Source organism: Oncorhynchus keta, unplaced genomic scaffold (assembly GCF_023373465.1).
Source record: "Oncorhynchus keta strain PuntledgeMale-10-30-2019 unplaced genomic scaffold, Oket_V2 Un_contig_24775_pilon_pilon, whole genome shotgun sequence".
NCBI lineage: Eukaryota > Metazoa > Chordata > Actinopteri > Salmoniformes > Salmonidae > Oncorhynchus > Oncorhynchus keta.
Window position 1 is genome coordinate 13,691 of NW_026284092.1, and position 6,076 is coordinate 19,766.

Here is a 6,076-nt window from a genome sequence, read left to right on the forward strand (position 1 = left end):
TGGGAGGTAGAGAGAGAGAGTGGGAGGTAGGAGGAGAGAGTGGGAGGTGGAGGAGAGAGTGGGAGGTGGAGGAGAGAGTGGAGAGAGTGGGTGGTAGGGAGGTGGAGGAGAGAGAGTGGGACTGGAGGGGACTGGGGGGAGGGAGAGAGAGAGAGTGGGAGGAGGTGGAGGAGGGGGGGGTAGAGAGAGAGAGAGAGGGAGGGGTGAGGGAGGGAGGAGTGGGGGTGGAGGAGAGAGGGGGTAGAGAGAGAGAGAGAGTGGGAGGGGGAGGTAGAGAGGAGGTGGAGGAGAGAGTGGGAGGTAGAGAGGAGAGAGAGGGGGTGGTAGAGAGAGAGAGTGGGAGGTGGAGGAGAGTGGGAGTGGGAGGTGGAGGAGAGACTGGGAGGTGGAGTGGAGAGAGAGAGACTGGGAGGGGAGGGAGAGAGAGAGAGTGGGAGAGAGAGAGAGAGGGAGGGGAGAGAGAGAGTGGGAGGTGGAGGGAGAGAGTGGGAGGGGAGGGGGAGGGAGTGGGAGGAGGAGTGAGAGAGAGGGTGGGAGAGGGAGAGAGAGAGTGGGAGGAGAGAGAGAGAGTGGGAGGTAGAGAGAGTTTCCCAGAGAGAGAGGGGTAAGGTGGAGAGAGAGAGAGGGAGGGGAGGAGAGAGAGAGAGAGTGGGAGGTGCTTGGAGTGAGAGAGAGAGGGAGGTGGAGGAGAGAGAGAGTGGGAGGTTGGAGGGAGGGAGACCCCTCTGTGAGAGAGAGAGGGAGGGGGAGGGAGAGAGAGAGACCCCTCTGTGGGAGGCTACAACCCCTCTGGAGGAGAGAGAGAGTGGGAGGGGGAGGGAGAGACCCCTCTGTGAGAGGGGAGGTAGAGAGTGAGAGAGAGTGGGAGGGGGAGGGAGAGAGAGAGTGCTTAGGAAGGTGAGATTGTTGTCTGTGCGTTGTTCGTGCTTCCCTGTTTGTATTATGTTTAGCCCCTTATTTATTAAATTATTCGCTCCCTGAACTTGTTCCCAGGGCAACGCTACAACCCTCTGTGTTAAGGTGCTTCCCAGGGCAACGCTACAACCCCTCTGTGTTAAGGTGCTTAGGGCACCACAGCCCCCTCTGTGTTAAGGGCAACGCTACAACCCCTCTGTGTTAAGGTCCCAGGGCAACGCTACAACCCCTCTGTGTTAAGGTGCTTCCCAGGGCAACTGTGTTAAGGTGCTTCCTAGGGCAACCCCTCTGTGTTAAGGTGCTTCCCAGGGCAACGCTACAACCCTCTGTGTTAAGGTGCTTCCCAGGGCAACGCTACAACCCTCTGTGTTAAGGTGCTTCCCAGGGCAACGCTACAACCCCTCTGTGTTAAGGTGCTTCCCAGGGCAACGCTACAACCCTCTGTGTTAAGGTGACCCTCTGTGTTAAGGTGGGGCAACGCTACAACCCCTCTGTGTTAAGGTGCTTCCCAGGGCAACGCTACAACCCCTCTGTGTTAAGGTGCTTCCCAGGGCAACGCTACAACCCCTCTGTGTTAAGGTGCTTCCCAGGGCAACGCTACAACCCTCTGTGTTAAGGTGCTTCCCAGGGCAACGCTACAACCCCTCTGTGTTAAGGTACTTCCCAGGGCAACGCTACAACCCCTCTGTGTTAAGGTGCTTCCAGGCAACGCTACAACCCCTCTGTGTTAAGGTGCTTCCCAGAACACTTTACAACCCCTCTGTGTTAAGGGGTGCTTCCCAGGGCTACAACCCCTCTGTGTTAAGGTGCTTCCCAGGGCAACGCTACAACCCCTCTGTGTTAAGGTGCTTCCCAGGGCAACGCTACAACCCCCTCTGTGTTAAGGTGCTTCCCAGGGCAACGTTACAACCCTCTGTGTTAAGGTGCTTCCCAGGGCAACGCTACAACCCTCTGTGTTAAGGTGCTTCCCAGGGTTATAAAAAAGTCAGGCAACGCTACAACCCTCTGTGTTAAGGTGCTTCCCAGGGCAACGCTACAACCCTCTGTGTTAAGGTGCTTCCCAGGGCAACGCTACAAGGGGTGTCTCTGGTTGTGTTTCCAGGGAAATCCCCAAATATCTGTGTTAAGGTGTGTACAACGAGTTGTCAGTTACCAGGGGCGTCGGTGTGGGCAACGCTACAACCCTCTGGTGTCCCAGGGGCGTCTGGTGTGTCCAGGGCAACGCTACAACCGTCGGTGTTAAGGTGCTTCCCAGGCAACGCTACAACCCCTCTGTGTTAAGGTGACCAGGGGCAACGCCCTCTGTGTTAAGGTGCTTCCCAGGGCAACGTGTGTCCAACCTCTGTGTTGCTTCCCAGGGCAACGTACAACCCTCTGTGTTAGGGGGCGTCCCAGGGCAACGCTACAACCCTCTGTGTTAAGGTGGGGCGCCACAACCCCTCTGGTGTTAAGGTGCTTCCCAGGGGGCCTCTGTGTTGTGACCAGGGGCACCAACCCCTCTGTGTTAAGGTGCTTCCCAGGGCAGTCAACCCCTCTGTGTTAAGGTGCTTCCCAGGGTGTGACAGGGACCCTCTGTGTTAAGTCGGTGTGACCAGGGCAACGCTACAACCCCTCTGTGTTAAGGTGCTTTCCCAGGGCAACGCTACAACCCTCTGTGTTAAGGTGACCAGGGGCCTCTGTGTTGTGTCCAGGGGGCGTTAAGGTGTAGGCAACGCTTACGGTGTTAAGGGCTTCCTAGGGTGCTGACCAAGGCGGTTAAGGTGCTTCCCAGGGCAACGCTACAACCCTCTGTGTTCCAGGGGGTGCTTCCAGGGGCTACAACCCTCTGTGTTAAGGTGCTTCCCAGGGGGCGTCTGTGTTGTGAATTAGGGCAACGCTACAACCCCTCTGTGTTAAGGTGACCAGGGGCTACAACCCTCTCCGTGTTGTGACCAGGCAACGCTACAACCCCTCTGTGTTAAGGTAAGCCAGGGCAACGTTACAACCCTCTGTGTTAAGGTGCTTCCCAGGGGGGCGTCGGTGTGACCAGGGAGTCGGGGACCCCTCTGTGTGACCAGGGGGCATCAGGTGTGACCAGGGGCGTGGGTGTGACCAGGGGGCGTCGGTGTGACCAGGGGGCGTCGGTGTGACCAGGGGGCGTCTGTGACCAGGGGCCTCGGTGTGTTCCCAGGGGGCGTCGGTGTGACCAGGGACGTCGGTGTGACCAGGGGGCGCGGTGTGACCAGGGGGCGTCGGTGTGACCAGGGGGCAACGTCGGTGTGACCAGGGGGGGGGCGCTCAGGGGTGTGACCAGGGGGCCTCGGTGTGACCAGGGGGCGTCGGTGAGCCAGGGGCTTCGGTGTGACCAGGGGGAGCGGTTTGAGGTGCCAGGGGGGATTAATGACTTCTGGAAACGGGCCAATGAGCACGAAATGACTCCTTTCCAGTCATCAGGAAATTTAGTTTACAGGGGAGAACTAACATGTCTTCTGTGGCTGTTCTTCTGTGGCTGACAGCCTTAGAGATTTCTAGAAAGCCTTAATGACCATCCGTATCAAGTGGGCTTTCTCAAACCTCTTACTCACAGAACATGCCTCTCCTAATTCCTAGAAACCCTAAGAGCCTTGGAACGGTTAGGCCTTTAATTAGACCTTAAGTACCATATTTGGGGATTCTGGTTCCTGACTGACATTTTGGTGTGACCAAACGCTCTCTTATCGTTCGTTGTGTCCAGGGGTCCTGCGGTCTTGTCGTGTCCAGGGCCAGAATGCCCAGGCTCTGAGCTCTGTCCAAATCCTCCCAGCAAATCACTTGGCTCTTGACCAGGGGCTGAATTTGAAACAGGTGGATATGGATAGGTGGATATGTTGTAGTCTCTTGTCTGCTCCATGGACTTATTGGAAAACTGTCTGACCAGGGGGCTGTTATATTAATTAGGGGTGCCGGTATTGTCACATAGTGTGATCATATTTATCTTGTAGTAAGTAATTTAATTGTTACTGTATTTACAATTGTTTTTAGCCTGTATTCTCTCCTCAAGTCCCCATTACTCCTCCTACCCCCTCCATCTCTCCTCCTGTCCCATTACTCCTCCTAGACCCCCTCCATATTTGGGGATTCCTGTCCCTGACATTACTCCTCCTACCCCCTCCATCTCTCCTCCTTTCCCCATTACTCCTCCTACCCCCTCCATCTCTCCTCCTGTCCCCATTACAGAATGCTCCATCTCTCCTCCTGTCCCCATTACTCCTCCTACCCCCTCTTATCTCTCCTCCTGTCCCCATTACTCCTCCCTACCCCCTCCATCATCTTGATCCTGTCCCCATTAATTGTTACCTATTTAAACCCCCTGTATTCTCTCCTCCTGTCCCCATTACTCCTCCTACCCCCTCCATCTCTCCTCCTGTCCCCATTACCCTCCTACCCCCTCCATCTCTCCTCCTGTCCCCATTACTCCTCCTACCCCCCTCCATCTCTCCTCCTGTCCCCATTACTCCTCCTACCCACCCCCATCTCTCCTTCTTTCCCCATTACTCCTCCTACCCCCTCCATCTCTCCTCCTGTCCCCATTACTCCTCCTACCCCCTCCATCTCTCCTCCTGTCCCCATTACTCCTCCTACCCCCTCCATCTCTCCTCCTGTCCCCATTACTCCTCCTACCTACCCCCATCCATCTCCTCCTTTCCCCATTACTCCTCCTACCCCCTCCATCTCTCCTCCTTTCCCCATTACTCCTCCTACCCCCCCTCCATCTCTCCTCCTCTCCCCATTACCCTCCTACCCCCTCCATCTCTCCTCCTGTCCCCATTACTCCTCCTACCCCCCCCCATCTCTCCTCCTGTCCCCATTACTCCTCCTACCCCTCCATCTCTCCTCCTTTCCCCATTACTCCTCCTACCCCCTCCATCTCTCCTCCTCTCCCCATTACTCCTCCTACCCCTCCATCTCTCCTCCTGTCCCCATTACTCCTCCTATCCCCCTCCATCTCTCCTCCTGTCCCCATTACTCCTCCTACCCCCTCCATCTCTCCTCCTGTCCCCATTACCTCCTACCCCCTCCATCTCTCCTCCTTTCCCCATTACTCCTCCTACCCCCTCCATCTCTCCTCCTGTCCCCATTACTCCTCCTACCCCCTCCATCTCTCCTCCTGTCCCCATTACTCCTCCTATCCCCCTCCATCTCTCCTCCTGTCCCCATTACTCCTCCTACCCCCCCATCTCTCCTCCTGTCCCCATTACTCCTCCTACCCCCTCCATCTCTCCTCCTGTCCCCATTACTCCTCCTGTCCCCATTACCTCACCCCCTCCATCTCTCCTCCTGTCCCCATTACTCCTCCTATCCCCCTCCATCTCTCCTCCTGTCCCCATTACTCCTCCTACCCCCCTCCATCTCTCCTCCTGTCCCCATTACTCCTCCTACCCCCTCCATCTCTCCTCCTGTCCCCATTACTCCTCCCCCCCCCATCTCTCCTCCTGTCCCCATTGCCTCCTCCTACCCCCCCCATCTCTCCTCCTGTCCCCATTACTCCTCCTACCCCCCATCTCTCCTCCTGTCCCCATTACTCCTCCTATCCCCCCTCCATCTCTCCTCCTGTCCCCATTACCCTCCTACCCCCTCCATCTCTCCTCCTGTCCCCATTACTCCTCCTACCCCCTCCATCTCTCCTCCTGTCCCCATTACTCCTCCTACCCCCTCCATCTCTCCTCCTGTCCCCATTACTCCTCCTACCCCCCCCATCTCTCCTCCTGTCCCCATTACTCCTCCTACCCCCCTCCATCTCTCCTCCTGTCCCCATTACTCCTCCTACCCCCCTCCATCTCTCCTCCTGTCCCCATTACTCCTCCTACCCCCTCCATCTCTCCTCCTGTCCCCATTACTCCTCCTACCCCTCCATCTCTCCTCCTGTCCCCATTCCTCCTACCCCCTCCATCTCTCCTCCTGTCCCCTCCTCCTACCCCCTCCATCTCTCCTCCTGTCCCCATTACTCCTCCTACCCCTCCATCTCTCCTCCTGTCCCCATTACTCCTCCTACCCCCTCCATCTCTCCTCCTGTCCCCATTACTCCTCCTTTCCCCCCCCATCTCTCCTCCTACCCCCCATTACTCCTCCTACCCCCTCCATCTCTCCTCCTGTCCCCATTCTCTCCTCCTACCCCCCATCCATCTCCTCCTCCCCACTCCTA

At 57.1% G+C, this 6,076-nt stretch overlaps 1 long non-coding RNA gene across 1 annotated transcript; it reads left to right on the forward strand.

Moving 5' to 3' along the window:
• The first annotated feature begins 1,383 nt into the window (after nucleotides 1–1,383).
• LOC127922160 (uncharacterized) lies at nucleotides 1,384–1,789 on the forward strand. Its single transcript, XR_008110516.1, has 3 exons — nucleotides 1,384–1,494; nucleotides 1,533–1,610; nucleotides 1,722–1,789. It is a non-coding gene; the product is annotated as an uncharacterized LOC127922160 (long non-coding RNA).
• Nucleotides 1,790–6,076: the final 4,287 nt, after the last annotated feature.